Source organism: Euphorbia lathyris, chromosome 1 (assembly GCF_963576675.1).
Source record: "Euphorbia lathyris chromosome 1, ddEupLath1.1, whole genome shotgun sequence".
Lineage (NCBI taxonomy): Eukaryota > Viridiplantae > Streptophyta > Magnoliopsida > Malpighiales > Euphorbiaceae > Euphorbia > Euphorbia lathyris.
In genome coordinates, this window is record NC_088910.1 from 117,888,890 (window position 1) to 117,911,341 (window position 22,452).

At 32.2% G+C, this 22,452-nt stretch overlaps 1 pseudogene; it reads right to left on the reverse strand.

Moving 5' to 3' along the window:
- Positions 1-262: 262 nt before the first annotated feature.
- LOC136219235 (uncharacterized) lies at positions 263-19,873 on the reverse strand (annotated as a pseudogene).
- Between the last annotated feature and the right edge of the window lie 2,579 nt (positions 19,874-22,452).

The window sequence follows — 22,452 nt, forward strand, 5'->3', positions numbered from 1 at the left end:
TTATGAATGGTTCTTTTTATGCCTAAAACAAATAATAGTTGTGTTTTTTTTTTGTGTGTTAGGAGAAAGAATACCACCTTTATGGTGGTGACTTCATTTAGTAGGTTGTTTAAATAATACTAGATTTTGACCCGTGCAATGCACGGAATTTCTTTATATATATATTTGCAATTTTATCAACTCAAATAAATTTAGACTATAAATTAAAAAAAATATAAAATAGATTTATTTAAGTGTATATCTAACATAATGAATGAATGATTTAATCAATATTATTGAAAACTTCTTTAAAAACTACATTTTGGGTATAATTTTTTGTTTCATTTTCCTCATCACAAATAAGGATTTTCAATCCTTTTTTGCTTGTAACTCTAGAAACTGCTACATACATTTGGCCATGGCTAAAAACTGGTCGATGGAGATATAATCCAACATGTGCAAGCGACTGACCTTGACTTTTATTTATTGTCATGGCAAAGCAGACAACCAATGGATATTGTCTCCGTTGAAATCTGAATGGTAATTTTATATCTGAAGGAGTCAAAGCAAGTCGAGCAATAAAAACCTTTTGTCCAATATTACAACCCGTAATTTTCCTTGCTTCAATGACATGTTTTCCTAATTGAGTTACCACTAAACGCGTGCCATTACATAAGCCTGAAGTTTGATCTATATTACGGAGTAGCATGCAGGTATTCCAATTTTCAATTTCAACTTGTGATTCGGCAAGCCAGACGATTTTATACTATTTAGAAACTCTGGAGTGTAGACATCATCCTGGCTTGATGAAGCATTTTCAACTCGACAAATAGTATCTGAACTTAAATAGCATACTTCATCACCTGGCCAAGCAGACAACATGTATTCATTGACTCTATTTACAATATCCAATGTTGGGGCAAGAATTGCACGTTCTTGTAAGTACTTTGGATCGACACTATTCTCCAACAAACTTGGATATGTGCTTTGGATAATTGCTCCAATTGGATCCCCTGTATCTTTAATGAGCAAATCTTCAGGTATGCAAAATGTAACTTCACCATCATTTGGATCACCAATTGTTCCATTCCCAATGCTTAAAATCCATTCAGAAAACCATTTTAACTCTTTTGTGTCCTTAAGTGTGTTCTCAGATTGAAGTCGCATGTTTTTCGTTAGCTTAAGCACTTTACAGTATTTCCATAAATAAGAAGCATTTATAGTAGCAGATACTATATTTTGCCTACTGCCTTTTGGAATGACAGGTAATATTTGTCTGAAGTCTCCACCAAAAACAATCACCTTTCCCCCAAATGGCAAATTCATGCTATTACTGTTATGAAACCGTAGGATATCTCGTAAAGTTCTGTCAAAAGCTTCAAAACAATGTTTATGTACCATTGGCGCCTCATCCCATATAATAAGTTGTGCTCTAATAATTAGCTCAGCCAAAGGACTTCCTTGCTTGATGTTGCAAGTTGAATCTTTATTTATAACAATGGGTATACCAAACCTCGAATGTGCAGTTCTGCCACCAGGCATAAGAAGAGAAGCTATTCCATTTGACGCTACTGTGAGCACAATATCACCTTTAGATCTCAAAACAGATGAAAGAGTTCTCCGTATGAATGTCTTCCCAGTACCTCCATACCCATAAACAAAAAAAAACCCCACCATCTTTCTTTCCTATTGCATCGGTGATTGTTTGGAAAACCATTCTTTGATCGTCGTTCAACAACAACATAAGATTTTGGCTTTCTTCTACCAAAAACCGTCTATCATAACGAAGTTCATCTTGAATGAGACTGTTGCTTCCTTCATAGATAAGATCTACATCCGGGAATGGTAATGTAGGGTAATCCCTCAAGCTTCTTCCATTTCTATTCAGGATTTTCTCTATCTCAAAAAGCGTGAGATTCTTCAATTGCTCATCATTCATCAGTAGATCTATAAAAAGAAATATGAAACATTAGTAAATATTCTACTTTTACACTATTTAGTTGTACCATTATATTATGTATATATGTTTGAAAATTAATGTAGTCTAAAATGTATCACCTTGATTATTAAGGAGATTTCGTTGACAATGTAGAATGTCATCGGAAAGATGTTGCCATGTCTGATTCCAAACAATTTCAGGCCTTGTGATGCAGTTAGAAAATAGCAAGGAAGCAAATAATAAGCGGAGAAAATGACATGTTCCCCAAAAAGACGCTTCTTCTATTGCATATATGTACTCTTTATCATCATCAAGTAAACCCAATGCAAAGCACGCCTCTTTAAAAGTAGGGTATAAAACACCATTCATAGTCTTAATGTCATCATATTTGGTTGGCCCCTTTACAACATTCAATAATATTCTTAGATAATATAATTCTCCTGCCCCAGGATGGACGTAAAATATTCTACCTACACTCAGACCGCGTTGTCTAGGGCACCATTTCTTGACCTTTTTTACTACGATGGAAGTTTGATCGATTAATTCAACTACTTTCCAAACAAACTTATTTGGAAACTCAACATAATTCAATTGTCTTGCTTCTGGGTATTCCTCATTTGCTTTCATCCATTTAAGAACATAGTCTGTACTTCCCCACCTTTTTTTACAACATCCTCAATTGGATCATCATCATGGAATACGATACTTTGTTGGTCTGGAAGATGAAATGTAAGTCTTTCCACAGCAGGTTCACGGTAATTGATTGGAAATGCAAATATTCTCCAAGCTGCCTCACAAGGAGAAATGTATCTACAATCATAATACATTTTAACTTCGTCCTCTGTGTCTTCATTATCACCATTTCCCTTTTTTTGATAAAAACAGTAGTTATTCGATCATTGCCATTGTTTATGTACTTAAACAAATATTTGATTGCCCTATGTTGGTTGCACCATTCGACATTGATATGAGCATTAAACTTCAGTAACAATTGACTATTGTATGGCACCACAAATCTATTATCAAGAAGAATGTGATTTTTCTCAACTATCCTCCCATTATCCCTTCTCATATACATTGGATATCCATTTTCATCAATGGTCGTCTCCTTATTAAACTTTTTGGGGAAGTGTTTGGTACACCTTCCATTTTTCATGCACGGAGAGTGTACATTATCAACACCACATGGGCCATGAATCATAAATTTCTGTACTATCTCATATAATTGCGGCTTCTCAACAATATCGGGAATCTCAGCACAAATAATCTTTTCAATGTCCTTTCCAGATGGATGCTTGTCTTCTGGGTGCAAGAACAACAATATATGTGCATGAGGGAGCCCACGTTTCTAGAACTCAATTGTGTAAATTACTGGAAAAGGAAACATATAAGAGTATATAAAGTAATATATGTTTTCTACCATGTTTTAAAAAAGATGATGACTTACATGCTCTTACTCTTCCAAAAATAGCTTCATTTTTCAAATCGCGAACAAACTTATCCAACTTCATCTTAAAAACTCTTGTTATAATATCAGGCCTATCTTTTGGTCTCAAGTTATCTTTCTCAATGCATCTTTGTATTTCAGGCCACTTTGAATTAAATGTGAAAGTAATAAAGATGTCTGGATATCTGGTCCATCTACATATTCCATAGCATCTTGGTAGTTTTGTATCATGTACCTTTAAAAAGTGGTAAATAATTGTATATCAAATAATTTTAAAGAATTTTATTGTATCGCTTATTTATATATAATAGGCGTTTCAACAATTTTAAGAATACGATCTGAATTATTAAGCATAATTTAGAAATATATGTACCTGGCACTGCCAACATATGACGATGGTAGAATGATCCTTTTCCCACTTGAAGATGGATTGGTTTCACCTCTCAATACCGCTTCTGATAATCCTTTGTATAAATCCGCTCTGAGATTTTTTTGGTTATATCTAATAAAGTTCAATCTTTCTGCCTCTATCATTGTGTAAGAATCAACCAAAAACTGCTGAAATAACTTCTTTGAATTCAAAATTGTTGAACATTCATTGATTTGTTGTTGGATCCTGAAGCAAAAAAATTCACGCATACTAATTGTCTCTCTTTTTCCTTTTTTAACCCCACTAAACAAAATATCTTTTCGGAAACCATCTTCGCCACGTGGAAAAAGCAATGGATATTGCATTGGAAGATAAGAGGGGTGCAACTCATTGATTCTCTTAAGCATACCATTCGTACTCTCCACTATAATATCTCTAAAGTCTTCCGCAGTATCAACATCTCCTACTACTATCCCTGCAACTTCTGAAGCACTTGGCAAATTATACCTACGACCATCTTTAGTTCTACCACCAATCAACCGTAACTTCACATCTCGACATTCATAATCTTCCATTCTATCTCTAGCTAATCGAAATGATTGTGCTAAAATATTATGCTGGTCTAGCATGGTTTTTAGATCCTGAATAATTGAGTGGTCAAATTCCTTCTTTGATTTTGAAGAACTGTAAACAACAAATTAAAAATGTTATATTTCATTAAATGTTTTTTTATTTTGCAATGTTAGTAATAACGAATCAATTAGAATCATACCAAATAGATCCTGCTCTGTTTGGAATCTCATTTTCAGTGTCGTAGATATATAACTGAGCGAACTTTGGATTTGACCCACTTTGTGGTAGGAGGCTACCAATCTTATGACAATTTTGACCACTGAGCCTAAATACATATGGACCATTTCCATTGTTCAATGATGAATCAATTTTCCCTCCCATTGATGTAAAGGAGAACATCATATTATATGCTCGTATGTTTTCTAGAAACTTTTTACTTCTAGGATCCATTCCAAATAGGAGATTCTTCAATGTGTCTGGTGCATCTTTCAAGTATGGTATTTTAACTTTTCCACCACCACAACATAGTGTAAATATAGGAGTAACACAATTTTGTCTTTTATGAATTCGCTCCTCAAACCACATTAGTGCACCACAATTAGAACATGAATATTCTGGAGCGCCCAAATCCAAAATATCTAAAATGCAAAAAAAAAAAAAAAACAGAAGTGAAAACACTATGAGGTAGACCAAATAAAAATTTATACCAAGATTAGAGTCCTTTTCACCTTGGTTTATATTTGTTGGATCTTTTACTTGTTGAGAAGTTGAGGATGAAGAAAAATAATGCTTCGCTGGAGATGAGATGGTTAGTATCAGTATAATAAAAATCAAATAATATAACACTTTCCAAAAAAAATGTTAATATTTAATATCGTTAATAATATCTTGTAGATGGGTTATTCTTTGTAAAAGGTACCATTTGAATTTGAATTGACAATATCTATTTAAATATATAAAAAAATGTAGATGTCTAATTTATTCAAATCATACTGTAAATATAAGATATGGATTAAACAAATAACTGGATAAATATTTAAATTAAAAAAGAGCGAATGAATATTTAAAATTTCAAATAATCACCTGTTTGAATACTTTCTTGTTCCAAAACATTATTGATAAATCGCTTTTCTTGCATCTTGTTTTTTCTATTCAGTCTTGCTTCACGGTATTGCAAGTGTTGATTCTCCTTTCATATCAAAATTATGTCCAAATATCAATATATGAGCATAACTAAATATTTATTAATTTTCTTAAATAGCATTTGTAATTACTTGTCCAGACGTGGAAATTCCATTATCTCTATCATCAAGACCTGTATAGGAGTTTTTAAACCTCGTTACACGAAAATGAATAATATTTATATATTTAATTATTTTTTAAACAAATAAATCTATTATATAATACCACTATAACCATATGATATATAGATTTTGGAAACTCTTATAAAAAATGTCAATAAATACCTATATTATATTGTAACTAATTAATATGAAAATAAATGAAAGGTATAAAGCAATAAATATATTCAATTTTAAATAGTTACCTGTTTGTAATATATTAGTGTTTAAGATGTTGTTTTGTGAGAACAGTTCTGATATTGGCAATGGAGAACAATAGCGTGTCTCTGCAAGGGAATGTTGAATATCATTATTAATTAATAAAATAATAAATTATTTTCAAAACAAACAGAAATATATATTACCATTAGTTATGTCTTCCAAATTAATTCGTTTGTATGCATTGTCCAAGAAACCAGTGATTGTGCTACTTTTAACACTTCCATCTTCTAAAAGGTACATTTTTAAAGAATAATTACAAATTAGTAATATTGTTTTCAATATATATATAGAAAATAAAACACCATTCATATTATGGCACACCTTCTTGCTGCAAAACATCATTGATTTTTCGTTTTCCTCGCATCTTATTTTGTCTATTCATCCTTGCTTCGTGACATTGCAAATGCCAGTTCTCCTTTATATAATAGATTTATCATCGGTGGTTTTTATACATAAATCAATTAGTATCGTGATATGAGGAAGGCAAAATGAGTAAAAATATATAAAGATGGCTACACATTAAGTGTATGAGACAATTAGGAAGACAACATTAGTAAACAAATATATTTTTTAATTGTATAAATATTATTAAGTATTTTTACTTGTCTAGACGTGAAAATTCCTTTCCCTTTGTCATCAACACCTGCAAATGAGTTTTAGATCACATTACCATAGATGCGAAAGCTAGTCTGTAATTACTATGTGAAGCTAAATAGAAGGCAAAAAAACATCTTATGACTCCTGAACTTTTAGTTATTGTATTAAGCCCTTAATTTTTTATTTAGACACATTAAGCTTCTAATTATTTTTTATTAATTGTCTAATGCTCTAATATTATATAAAAATGTGTTGGAAAATAATAATGTTTTTTTACAACTTAGATCCCTGAACTAAAACTAAGATTCTGAACTATCAAAATCATCAATTAAATCTCTGAACTAAGCAAAAATCATCAATTGAATCTCTATCCTATCCTAAAATCGTAAATTGTGTATATTTGATATAGACTATAATAATATTTGTGTTGGTTCAAAATGATTTTAGGAAAGAGGGTCTGAAACGGCTCAATCGAATGTTTTTTGTTTAGAATGGGAACTCGGTTGATGATTTTTGGTTAGTTTAAGAATCTGATTGACGATTTTGATAGTTTAAGGTCCAAATTGACTTTAAAACCTTATTTTAGGCACCCAAATTGGTATTATACCTAAATTATTATACTTATATATCTAAGTTTATATATTTTACTTATAATATAAAACAGTAATGACGGAGCTGAGGTGGCAATTCCACCTATTTTACGGATTATTTTTTATTTATTTCATATCTATCTATCTTTTAATCATGAGATATTATTTTATCATATTTTGTAATTAATTAATTTCTTCTTCTCAGATTATTTCACAACATATTTATTTTGTTTGCTAAAAATTACTATTATTTACGGTTTCAGGTGATTACGTTATCTATAACTACTATTTGACATGTAGAAATTTCTGCAAAACTTCTCCCATATTTATCTCAAATGTTGTTTCTCTGTCCCTAATCCTAAACTAATATGACTACTATTTGACATGTAGAAATTTCTGCAAAACTTCTCTCATATTTATCTCAACTGTTTGTATCCCTAATCCTAAACTACTATGCTTCTGTTTTTTTAGGTTTATGGTGCAAAAATATCGCTGACGTTTTGGGTCATGAGCAATTTTATCACTAATGTTTAAAATAGTGCAACTTTACCCCTAACGTTGGTAGCCAAGAGCAATTTTATACTTAACGTTGATAATTTGGATCAATTTCAGACACAATTATAAAACACAAATATTTTGTTTTTTATTCTGCATTAATTACATATCAATTAGTTCTAAAATAAAAAGATTCATGACCGAGGAGACAATTTGATGAATTATTTTTTAAATTGATCCAATTTATCAATGTTAGGGGTAAAATTGCTATTAGCTTCCAACGTTAGGATAAAATTGCACAATTTTAGACGTTATGAGTAAAATTGCTTATGATCTAAAACCTTATAGATATTTTTGCACCTTAACCCCCCTTTTTATAGTGTTTCGATTTATGATTTTCAGTATAATTTAATTGAGATGATTTTGTAAATAATGGTATCGCTTTTATATACACAGTTTTTTACTAAAGTATTTCTAGTTTGAAATAAACTTTGGAGGTAAAATTTGTATATTTTCATAAGTGTGTACTTATTAATCTAAATTAATTTTGTCGCTAAAATTCTGTGTATGGGAGTGAAACTCAGTAATCTTTTAATGTTCAGTTTTTCCTAATGTAAAAGTCATGGTTGATACAAAGTTAATCACTTAAGTATTAATCAGGGCCGGTCTTGAATATTGAGGGGTCATATGCAAAATAAACAATAAAGGTTCTTTGATGTAAAATTAGGCCCCCTCAAGCTATGGGCCCTATGCCGGTGCACCCCGGGCCTAGGCCTAGAGCCGGCCCTGGTATTACTACAGGAAAAACTGAAAGATAGAGGCACTCAAAATGTCTATTGCTTAAACGATTGAAAACAATGAATATATTTAATTTAAATATTTACCTATTTGAGAAACATTATTTTTCAAAATTCTCTTTTGAGAGCGAACTTCCATCAACTTTTTTTCCCGATTAATCCTTGCAAGACGACTTTGTAATTTTTTTGTGTCATTGGATATGAGATGTTGATTATTTGATGTCATCTGATCTGATCAGAACATATATCCTTAAAATCAATAATGAGTAGCATGTGACTGATATTATGATTAAAATTCAAAATAAAGAAACAAAAGATTAAAAAAAAATACATGATTAATATTAAAGGGCCAAAAAAACAAAATAAAAAATATAGACTCACCTCTTTTTATTGAAGTTGTGTTCCGTTATTGTTATTGAAGCTTATGAATCATAATGGATTCGCATCATTCGGAGAAAAGATACTGAAACTAAAAATTAATTGGCAAAAGTTAACAAAAAATAATTAATATTGACATTAAATTTTAAAAGGAATAAATCCATAAATATTTACCAAATATGAAGAAGCTCACCGAACACCGAACAATAGAAAGAAAGTGAGATGAAAGGAAAAGTTTAGGAATAACTAAATCGTATAATTATTTAACCCTCACATAAACCAATATATACTATAATATATAAATTTTAATTATGATTTCGTCTAAGTTATTAAAGAGAGTGGAAACCCATTCTTGGTAGATGTCTATTACATTCATAGATAGAACAACTGTATTTAATAATTTGAGATATTTATTACATAGGACAATTAATCTTGCAACTCTTTTATCTCTCTTGTTTTTGAAGTTGAAGTACTACACGTTTGTTTACCTAGTAGAACTTTAAAAACAGTACTCAAGTACTCTATAATGTGTAGGGATTTAAATATAATAAAACACTCTACTTATTTAACAATAACTCTACTTTTTCAAACACAATTTTATATCTTTAATATAGCTTGAAATCCGTGCATAGCCTGTTAAGTAGAGTTTTGAAAAGTTTTAATAAGTTTAAAACTAATGATGGATAATTATATGGACTCCTAAAAAGTTGTGATGTGATAACTCTATCACTATAATAAAATAAAATAAAATAAAAATATTATGCACAGGCTATTAGGTAGGTGTTGGAAGACTTTAATAAGTTTAACTCTTGAAAAGTTGTGAACCATAATTTTATTACTATAAATCATGTCATTAGTTCGCAAACTACATCATTATTATAAATTACACACCGATTTCAAAATTATATCATATGTAAATACTTTTATTTTATTTTTAATTTTTCCATAAGTCTTAATTCTTGAATATTTTCATTTTAAGATTATTTAGGTGTTGTTTTGTTAGGAGAGAGAGTGAATTTTTAGAGAGAGAAAGCTCCTAAAAAATGCGATTTTAGAAAATAAAAAATGTGATTTCATGATAAATGTCGTTCTGAACAATTTTAATTGTTGAATATTTTCATTTTGAGGTCGTTGACGATCGTTAATGTCACTTTGAGGAGTTAGTGAAAATTGAGTCGCCACCGGTATTAAAAATGTAAAGTTCAGTGGATATATCATTAAAAATTGAAATTTAATGACCATAATGTTAAAATTGATAAAGTTGAGTGACCATAGATGTAATTTACCCAAAACTATTAATTGACTGTCAATCCTTATGGTGCCGTGATGGGGTAAAGTTGCAGGAATCCCTTCAAAAGGATTCCTGCAACGTCACATCTCCTCCCTTTTCAAAAGGGAGGATATATTTTTTTTTTTAAATTAATAGATTACACTTTTTTATTTTTTAATAAAAAGATAAACACAAAATTTAATCTTTTTATAATTCTATAACATATCTGTTTAATAATTCTATAACATTCTTAATTTTATTTTCCATCATCCAATGGTAAAAACTACACTAAGTAATGGTACTTTGTAAAAAAATAAAGTAACCATAGCGAACACCTCGTTGTGGTTACTTTGTTTTTTTACAGTGTATCGTTATTTGGTGTGGTTTTCACCACTGGATGATGGAGCATAAAATTAATCCAATGATAAAAACCACACCAAATAACGGTACTTTGTAAAAAACAAAGTAACCATAACGAACATCATATAATAAATATTATATATATATAATAGATTAGAAATAAATATTTTTACTATAGTTTAAAACAACTCTTATGGAGAATAATTTTATAATTATACCAATATATTTAATAGATTTACACAAAGAACCTTCATTGGAGGATTAACCCATTGTCAGGAGAGTCCTATTTTAAATAGAGCATGTGAATTTTTAGAGAGAGAAAGCTCTTAAAAAATGCGATTTTGAAAAATAAAAAATGTGATTTCATGATAAATGTCGTTCTGAACAATTTTAATTGTTGAATATTTTCATTTTGAGGTCGTTGACGGTCGTTAATGTCACTTTGAGGAGTTAGTTAAAATTGAGTCGCCACCGGTATTAAAAATGTAAAGTTCAGTGGATATATCATTAAAAATTGAAATTTAATGACCATAATGTTAAAATTGATAAAGTTGAGTGACCATAGATGTAATTTACCCAAAATTATTAATTGACTGTCAATCATTACGGTGTCGTGATGGGTGTCGTGATGGGGTAAAGTTGCAGGAATCCTTCAAAAGGATTCCTGCAACGTCACATCTCCTCCCTTTTAAGGGAGGATATATATTTTTTTTAAATTAACAGATTACACTTTTATTTTTTTTATTTTTTAATAAAAAGATAAACACAAAATTTAATGTTTTTATAATTCTATAACATATCTATTAATAATTCTATAACATTTTTAATTTTATTTTCCATCATCCAATGGTAAAAACCACACCAAGTAACGGTACTTTGTAAAAAACAAAGTAACCATAGCGAACACCTCGATGTGGTTACTTTGTTTTTTTACAGTGTATCGTTATTTGGTGTGGTTTTCACCATTGGATGATGGAGCATAAAATTAATCCAATGGTAAAAACCACACCAAGTAACGGGACTTTGTAAAAAACAAAGTAACCATAGCAAACATCATATAATAAATATTATATATATATAATAGATTAGAAATAAATATTTTTACTATAGTTTAAAACAACTCTTATGGAGAATAATTTTATAACTATACCAATATATTTAATAGATTTACACAAAGAACCTTCATTGGAGGATTAACTCATTGTCAGGAGAGTCCTATTTTAAATAGAGCATAGTGTACTATGCCAAAAATTCCCACAGAAAAAAACACAATCCATTATATAATTAAAAAAAATATTCAATTATAAATATCAAATTCAATAACATATCCAAATTAAAAACTTCAACATAAACAGAAGCTACCAAAAAATAATAATGTGTTTACAATGGAATGAAATTTCTAAGGAAATAATCTATTAATATTACTTTTCAATTTTAATCTTTTTAAGGAAGCTTTTGGATGTTGAATATTCGTCGTTTGCAAAACTACTTTCATCCGAATCTTCACCTTCTGCCCGTTTTCCCTTTGAACTCATAGGTGTGGAAAAATCATCTTGCTCTTGAAGGTCATCAACACCACCAACTGATTCCTGTGTTGCAAATAATATTTTTCAATGAGTATATAAGTCATTATAAATGTTATCACACGATTTAATTGAAATTGTTATTTTTAAAACAATACCTGATTTTCTTCTCCATGTATAATACATTTTGCAATCAAATCCGCATCATTAGTTATCTTCACTACGGTATAAGGGGATGAGTCATGTTGCAAGTTGAATTTAGTTATTCGAATCTTGAAGACGAATTTTTTTCCAATCAATTGTTTAAGCTCGATTGGATAATCTTCCAAGTTATCTTCCTATTTTTTTTTTTTTTGAAAAAAAAATAAAGTAAATAAAGTTGGAGACTCAATTAGATCATGTAGATTTTTTAATATGTAAAATAAATTTATAATTATATGGTTATCTGACCTCATCGTGCCTTTCTTTCAGACAAGCAGCAGTTTTACCGATTAATTGCAAAGTCGGACGATCGAAAACAGTAAGCGAAGCATTTGATGTTTCATCACTCACACGCATTTGAATTTTATACCTAATATGTTTTCAAATTTTATTTTTCACAAATTAAATTTTACATAAAATACCACAATTAACAACAATGTAGTTAGTAAAATTACCTTATGACGGGGACATTCCACTCTTTATTACAGTTAAGACAAACATATTTATTGTCCTCCTCAAAAACTTTTTTTGGACACTTGCTACATGAGAGATAGTACCAATTGTTATTTGTTTCAATGCCCACTATCTTTCCAATCACTGCACACTCACTCTCCTGAAATTAAAATTAGCATATGATGTTCAATAAAAAAAATACAACCAAATTTTCAAAAAAGGGAAAATCTACATGAAATAATAAGAGAAATAATAAATTTTTTTTCTCACTTTGAACTTGTTCTAAGCAATTATAAAGTCATACAAGAAACTCACACACATATATATATAATTATAATTATAATTTTTTTCAATGCAATAAAAGCAAGTACCTCTTTAGCTTCTTGTATTTCTTCTAAGCTTTTTGTTGCATAGTTTTGCAATTCATCCATTGTGCTTGATACACTTTTATTGGAAAAATGGTTTAACGACATCTTGTCGTTACAAATCAACTTCAAACTGTTCATTGGTTTTTATTTAAATGAGTATTAGTAATAATCAAAATATGACATATAATTTCTAATTTCTAAGTGGTACCTTTCTTTATAGGTATCAATCTCTGGGTGATTATAGAAGAACCTCGAACTATATGAATTGGATAGTGTGGCGAACCCTTAATACAAAGGATTAAAAATATTGTGATTGAATTCATAAAAAAAAACAAATCCTAAATATATAAATAAGCTATTATGTACCTTGAAATTCTCCTATTTTTGCATATTGGATGATGATAATTATTGGCCAATCATTGGATTCAATGTGTTCTTCGAAATCTGTAGCAAAGTGCTCCCAAAGTGTACATTTAATAGTGTGTTTCCTGCGCATAAATATATATAATCTATTATAATTTTCCATTACATAGGTAAATACCAACAATTAAATATAACATATTATAGTTTCCAATATAAATTCAGCAAACATACTCTTGATCTTCTAAAGAAATTATCACACGAGATTTCGCATCTTTGTTATCTTTATTGAGAAGTGGTCCTTTATCAACAATTTGTGCTATTACATCTATGAATAAAGTAAGAAGGAACTATTAATATAACTTAATACATTAAAATGGTACAACTTTAATTTTAATTTAGTTTTTGTGAGAACACTTACGCACTAAAAAACTGGGATCTAATGTTTTGGATATAATGGTGTCTAATGATGTGAACTGAGAGATTTCGTTCTTAATCTCTGGACAATCTGTTTCTTGAACACAAGTCTTTCCCATAAACTTCAATTTGTATTTATGCGTGGACGTCTTGAATTTACTTTTATTTGCAACAACAAAGAAAAATTGAAAAGCATAAGCTTTGCCTTCTTTCAAGTCAGGTCCAAATTTTTCAATCAAATTTCCTCCAATTACTGCTTTAATAGTGGCATCCTGAAAATCAGATAAAACATTTTAAATAAAACAATAGTTTAGATTATAGTATGAATAAATGAAAAGCACATTTTCATCAGACAAAATCATACCAATAGTATAGAGTCCTCTCCATAATGTCAAAATTCTAGCTCTCATTCTCCAATTTTCTCTGGTTGTATTGATATCAGCTATGAAATCATATCTCGGTGACATGTTTTCCTACAAAAAAAAAACATAATAAGAAAGTGAGTTTTGCATTATTTCTATAATCTAATTACACGTGAACTGAAAATTTCACATAAAAATATTAAAAGTTCTTGATCACCTTAAAAAATACAGAGAGAAAACGGTGTTGCAGTGTAAAATTTGAGTCTAATTTTCTGTAAAAACCAATTGCATCTGTGCTATAAATAGAATAATAGTTAGGTAGTTGTTTATAAATAAATTACAGAAGACAGAGAGCGGTACTATTTTGAAATAATAATTGATAATTGCATAGACTCCATGGTGATGTGATAGTTTTTTTTATCTAAACTTGATGGGATAACTCTTAACACTATAATAGATAATAAAAAAAAAATTGACAGAGATAGTGTTGGAAGTCCGTGCATAGCCTATTAGATAAGTTTTGGAAGGTTTTTGATAATTACATAGAGTCCTCAAAACTTGTGATGTGATAATTTTTTTGTTTTATAAACTTGATGTGATAACTCTTAGCACTATTTAATAATAAAATAAAATAAAAGTATTTGGCACAGATAGTAAGATAAAGTTTTAGTAGACTTTAAATTTGGCACAGATAGTAAGATAAAGTTTTAGTAGACTTTAAATCCTTTAATAATAATCTATTATATAGACTTTTATAAGTTTTGCAATTTTTCGAACTGCTTAACAATCTATTATTATATAGACTCACTAAATTTTAAAAAGAATTTCGATAATCTATATGTGTTAGAATATTAAATTTTAAAAAATCCAAAATTTTATAAAATTGACATGTAATCTTAGTGCGTTTTTAGTGTGCCACTTCAAATTAGAAGGTTTAATATTCTGCCAAGTGTCGATTAGATTTCTCCTTTTATATATATAATAGATTACAACTAAATAATATTAAGTTACAAGAACCAATAACGACGTCAGTTGCATAATTCGGAAAAGGATTCAATTGGAAGTCTATGTTGAGTTGGAATGTTCACTGGTCATTGGACCACCCAAACCATCCATGTCCACTCTTTATGGATTAGGTTTAGACTTACATTTTGAATAGTGAGTCCGGTCCGGTTCAAACCTGTATAAACCCGAACATAAGATGTTGGGCCTTAGATTTACCTTAAAATCCAAATCCAACCCTACTAGATTTGAAACTCATGTATATATTTTATAACTATATCATTTTATTGTTTATTTACACTTATAATTAAGCTAATTGTAAGTTAATAAATTATTAAGGCCTTGTTTGTTGGGGGAAAAATATTCTGCTGGAAAATATTTCCCCAATTTTCTAGTATTTGTTTGGGCAGTAAAATAAATTAAAGGAAAATAAGTAGTAAGTTAATGGAAAAGGAAGGAAGAAATAAGGAAAAATGTTTTACCTTTTTCCCAAAACAAACGCGTTTAGAGAAAAATGGGAAAAACGTTAACAAATGTAAAAATACGAAAAATATGAAACACGAATAACATGAATAACATGAAAACGTTACAAAACATGAGACTATGGAAAAAACCCCGCAAAAAACATGAAAAGGTGAATAAACGCGAAAAACACAAAAACGCAAAAAAAAAAAACAAACACTTGAAAAAGTACAAAACGTGAACAACGTGAAAAAGTAACGAAACACGAAATATACAAGAACGTGAAAAATACAAAAAATACGAAAATGTAAAAAAATACGAAAAACACGAAAAATGCTAAAATACAAAAACGTGACAATAGGTGAAAACTGTTATAAACATAAAAAGGCGAAAAATGCAAACAAAACATGAAAACGTAAAAGAAAATACGAAAAACATGAAAAAAATGTAAATAACACGAAAAAGTAACAAAATGCAAAAAAATAAAAAATGCAAAAGGAAAAGAAAAAGGGGAAAACCGAAAAACTAAACGTAAAAATGCGAAAAAAATGAAGAATAAATGCAAAAAAACACAATAACGTTAATTTATAGTAATAGATTTGAGGGTAATGTTGTCTTTTGAATGAAAAGTTATATATTCTATTCTATCTTATTCCACCAACCAAACGTAGAAATAGTTATTATTAAGGAAATTTTATTCCCTTCCATTCTTTGCTATTCCATTCCTTTGGAATAGCAATTCTATTTCATTCCATTCCGCGAACCAAACGACACCTTATAGTTTATATGTATTTTTGGTGCTTAATTTGTGCTTAATATATGTGAATCTCTTTTTTTGTGTTTTATATATACAATTGAAAATAAAAAAATACAGAAATATATTTCGTGGTTGAAAAATATTTTCCAGTGTTGTAGTGAAACACCGGAAAATATTTTCCATTGTTGCCAAATACAGGAAAATTTATTTTCCTGCACAATATTTTTCATACATAAAATTTTCCAAAACACAGTATTTTCCTCCAAACAAACACAGCATAGTTTCAAAAAATTTAAAAAGATAAAGTGAGTAGTTTATTAAGTTTCACTTCGAGAAAACGAATAGCTAGTTTCATTTTTTATTTTTTTTTATGGAGTCTAGTTAGATTCTTGATTTGATTCAATTATAAATTTATTAAGTTATATAGTTATACTATTTTTTGTAGAAACTCATGATTTACATATTGAGATATTATAAAATTTATCATTAATTTTTGAAATTAATTTTATTTCAGAAAAAGTTTGGACAGGTTGGACCAGGATTTATGCCTTATGATCGGACTGAGTCTAGGCCGAGTCCGAATTTAGAAAAGTGCAGGTTGAGATGGGCCATGACATAGGATTTTAGTTCGCAACCCAATTGAACCTGATACGAGTCCGACTCGGCTCAACCCATGAACATATCTAAGTTTGAGGGGTAAATTCGCTTTAATTCAATTTTTTCTTAGAAAAGAAAAGGAGAAGAATAAATTTAGTTCTATCATTCTTCAACCTTTTCTGCGTTTTTTTGGTTATTTGAGTCAATTTGGTTGTTTAAGTCCAAGTACTGTTACTTTTGTTGATTTTTTTTTTAAAATAAAGGTTGAGAAACAGAAAGGCCAGCAGCCGGACATCCGGACTAGGTCAGTACCCCCAACAACAGGCCCATCAGATCCTAATATAATAAAAGAGAAAAATGTTTGTACAAAGAGAAGAGAAGAAAATTAAGAAAAGTGAAAATTGGCACAATTACAAATATCCTCCATAATAAATCTATGATAGAAACTAGGTGCGGAGGGCCACCATTGTATGTTGGACGTTGTGACACCAAAACGGGCTAGCGCATCTGTAGCTTTATTACCTTCTCGAAAGATATGTGATATCCCCATTTCCATGACCGAGCATTGGTAAAGGCACTTGAGCCATTACTGTCTAAATTGCCAAGGAACATTGGACGAGCGTTGTTGAAGAAGATGCACCACATAGGTAGAATCAGACTCTATCCAAAGCTTCCGCCATCCATGTTCCCATGTCGTATCCACCGCGAAGACTACTTCCTGCAATTCTACAATTTGTGATGTGGCCGACGCATTGGAGAACGAGAAACTACCTCGTGAAAACTCGTGACTTGTGCGGAAGATTCCTCCTGCTCCCGTATGACCAAGTGATCCGAGAGCTCAGCTGTCCGTGTTAACTTTCAGCCACAGACGAGGGGAGCTGTCCAACGAACACAAATGATATTAGGCGCTGGTGGTGGTCACGGGCTTAGACGGAGCTGGCTAAGGATGCGTCTGTCGTATAGGCTATAATAACAGCCCCGACTATGCTTGTCAATTTCCCGTGTCAATATCTTTAACTTGGTCACTGCAATTTGGATTGAAGGAAGTTCAGAATTGAACAGGGCAAGATTGCGAGTTTGCCAAATTAGCCAGAAACAGCTCACCACCGCACCTTACCACACCAAGCGAACCTGCTTACCAAAGCGGAAAATCACCAATTGGCAGATGAAGTCAGAAATTGTACCTGAAAGAGTAAGGTTGATTCCGAAGGCCCTGTAGATATATTCCCATAGGCCTTTCGCAAAGGAGCATGATAGAAATAGATGTGTCACTAATTCGGTAGCCTGTTTGCAAAGAATACAAAGAGAAACAAGATTAATTCCTCAAATTTGCAGGTTATCCTGAGTGACCAGGCCATTATGAATTAATTTCCAGCAAGTGACCAATCTTGAAGGAGGAATATGGATCCCCCAGATGAACTGCCTCCAAGAAACGATTAGGAAGTTATGGTGGTTGCTATAGAGGCCCCGCCGTGTGAATTTTCCGAACTCTGAGGGTTGCCAAATACAGATATCATTGTCATTCCATCCCCGACGAATACTAGTGATATTGATCTGTATAACAAGAGGTAGATGGGAGATGTTGGTCTAGTAGTCCCCAGTGAGGAATTCCTCCATGCTATTGAATTTAGAACGTCTATCGACAACTGACATGCCAAGTTGATCCGCCACCGACGTCTTAAGCCAAGAGCCCGTCCAGAAATTTAAAGTGGAAGTCTTGCCAATCCACCATCTCGTCAGGGAGATTAGAAGCATGTAAATTGACATACAGGAGGACCAGATCGATGAGGTTGTTACCTACAATAGAGGGATGCCACATATAGCCAAAAAGCATTTTTAAGCAAAGAAATCATAAACGACTGTTCCTGAATTAGTTCCCAGGCTAACTTGCCTAGAAGGGCATGATTAAAACCAGCAAAGTCCTTGATACCAAGCTCACCCGAGGCAACTGTGCGGCAACAGGTATTCTAGGGAACCGTGACCAATTTTTAGTGTCTGCGCAACCCATCTAGAGAAAATTCTGAACCTTCCGATTAAGCCGTGTGAGTAGCTTAGTAGGCCAATGATAAACAGTGGATGAATGGAAAAGAGCCCCGGTAAGAGCTGACTTAATTAATGTGAGCCTCCCTGCGAAAGATAAAGTTTTACCTTTCCAATTGCTGAACTGTGCTAGAAAATGATCACCCAAAGCAGCTAACTATCTGGACCGCGGAGCTCCGGCAAAAAGGACCCCAAAATAGTGAAAAGGAAGAGATGCTTGACAGATTCCCAGTGTATTAGCCAGTAAAGAGCACCTGGCATTAGAGATGCGGCTATCCATATAAACAGTTGACTTCCCAATGTTTATCTACTAACTGGAGATAGACCCATAAAACCGTAATAGCTTCTTGAGAAAACCCATATTAGCAACAGTAGCTTTGACAAATAACAGCACATCATCGACATATAAAAAATGTGATGGGAAAGAAGAACCTCTAGTATAACACATAGGAGCAAATGAACCTTTAGACTTTGCACGATAGAGCAACCTGCTGAGAAAATCCTCAGCAAAACCAAATAAAATAGTAGAGAGGGGGTCCCCTTGTCTGACCCCCCTAGATCAACCAAAATATCCTTTGGCTTCACCATTGATCATAACCGAGATGCGAGCAGAAGAGAGGATACTTCGGATCCAGTTACAGAATGTAGTGAAAAACCGAATGCTTGTAGACCAAAACCAGAAAATCCCAATCTAGAATGTCAAACGCCTTCTTAATATTAACTTTAATAGCCATATTTCTCCCAAAACTACGCTTGCTTAGAAAGTTGACACCCTCTGAAGCTGTTGCAATACAATGATGAATGTTTCGACCCTTAAAAAACCCAAACTGATTAGGGGAGATTACCTCAGAAGCGACCTCAGCCAGCCAATCAGCAAGAATTTTCGTGATGATTTTATAGTTGAAGTTACTCATGACAATGAGCCTAAAGTTCTCAATCTTATCAGCTTTAATGGATTTTGGGAGGAGAGCCATTAAGTTAGAATTCAACCTAGGTAAAATGCATCCCGTTCTGAAGAACTCCTTAACTATACTACAAACATCGTACAAACATCGTGTCTAATAATATCCCAGAACTTCTGGTAGAAAATCCCACCAAAGCCATCCGAAACAAGGGCACTATCTGCTGACATACGGAAAACCGTATTGCGAATATCAAACGAAGGGGGTTCCGCCACCAATCCCAGGTTATCATCAGTACTAAAGAAGAAATTATTTCCACGATGTTTTGAGGATCTATGTGGTTCGAAGCCCCTCTAAACAAATGAGTGAATTAACTACATGATCCGCTTTAATCTCTCTGTCTGAGGTAAGTTCCTCATAAACCCATAGGGCCTGCAAGCTAGACTATAGCTTCATGGCTTTCGATGCACGATGAAAGAAGGTCGTGTTGTGGTCACCCACCACTAACCACTTAGCCCTGATTTTCTCGCGGAACAGAAGCTCTTGACGGAACAGTTGAAGATCCAGATCCCTTGAGCTACCAACTCTCTAGCATGGGAACTGTCAGACAAGCTTCTGCTGCTAATATCTTGCTGGATATCCGCCAGTCATTGAGTGGCAGACCAAATGTTCTTATCCACATTGCCCAAAACTGTTATGTTCCCGTGACGAAGAACTGGTCGAAGCAATTTAATCTTGTGGCAAAGCAACTGAGCTGGGGGGGGTAAAGAGATTGTTGAACTTGCCTAGTGAGAACGAATAACATCTTTTAATGATAAGTGAGTAAGCCACATAGCATGGAAGCGGAACCTACTGACATGAGGAATACCATTTCTATAGGAGAGAATGAGAGGGCAGTGGTCAGAGCAATGTCGTGGTAGAGCCGTGCAGCTAACGGAGTCCCAGTGATCAAGAAATTCCCAATTAACCAAGGCTCTGTCTAGCCTACATTCAACGTGAGCATCCCTTCTTCGCCTGTTAGACCATGTACACTGTGCACTAGTCGTTTCCGCACCAGTCGTTTTCTCATGAGCCCTTGTGACTGTTAAAGTCCCCAATCAAGAGCCATCTCCCAGGATGCTGTTGAAACACCTTTCCACAAGATTTTGATTTGACAAAATCATCCATGATTAAGAGGCAATTAAATTTAGATGCTTTGATTTAATTGTACTAATGTGTTTGTTCAATGTTGAGTGCAAAAATATATAAAGTAAGACAGGGTAAAAGTCAGCATAAGCCATAACTGAGTGGAGTAGAACTTAGCATCAGAAGCTTCCTACAAAGTTGCCAGAACGAAGCTGACTAAACTAGAGGACTCGGTCAGAATTATACAAACAGAACGGAGCTGACTAAGAAGAAACTCAGCATGAAAAAATAAGACGCTGAAGTAAAGCAGAATTCAGCATAAGAAGTCTCTTTCTGAATTATCAGAACGAAGCTGACTAAATCAAAAGACGTCTTCACTGTCTAAACAGAACAAAGCTGACTAAGAAGGATTTTAGCATCAAAAGTAACTGCGATAGATTTCTTCAAGAACGGTGCTGACTAAAGAGAAACTCAGCATAGAGGTTGAACATTCGAAAGAAAACAAGTGGAGCTGAGTATCAATCCGAACAGCTTGACCGATCTGTTTACTAGAAGACAAAGCTTGACCAATCTGTTTACTAGAAGACAAAGTTTGCCGATCTTCTGCACCAATGATTGAAGTTTCGAAATTACAAAGGAGACTAATTCCAAGAATCATGGGACGATGAATTATTGGTAAAAGACAACTGTCACTAGAAGACGAAAACTGTAGGAAGAAGACAAATCTGACGCCTAAAGAAATCAGAGAAAAGGAATGGTGGTACAGACTGGAGAAGACCTGAAGATGTTCCCCAAAAAGAGACGTTTTGGATTCAACGGCTACATCATCTTCAAAGGATCCAAATACCAGATTCTTCACCTATATAAATACAATCAGAGTCCTTGGATCAAAGTAGAAAAAAAAATAGCTAAGAAAAACAAAAAGAGAAGCTAAGAATTGCAGCGAAAAATACAAGAGAGAAAAATCACAAAAGCACTCAACAACAAAAGAGATCTTACACCAAATTCTCCATTCTTTGTGTAAATGCTAGAGTGATTCTTTGTAATCTTCTAAAGTGTTCTTTACCTGATAAAGAACAGTTCTTTCATCAATTGGAATATTGAGAGTGTATGCTGAGTGCTTGGTTGTAAGCATTCAGTGGTAGCAAAATCTAAGTACTGGATTGTAGTACTTAGTAGGAGCTGAGTAGACGAATAGATGACGTACTCTTGCATACTCACTGCCTTGTAAAGGGTTTGTGCTCTACCATGAAAGATCTCAGTATTGGATTGAAAATCCCAGGACAAACTGGGGACTGGACGTAAGAAGAGAGGCCGAACCAGGATAAGTCGTACTGAGTAACTTCTAAAATCTCTCTCAATATATATATATATATATATGTATGTATGTATGTATGTGTTGTTTGTAACATTTACTCAGCATATAAACTGTTAAATTCAAAGTTGAGTAAATCTGAAGTGCTGAGTTGAAAGCTGACCATAAAATAGTCAATTCTCAACTCACAAGTAAAGGCAGTATTAGTCAG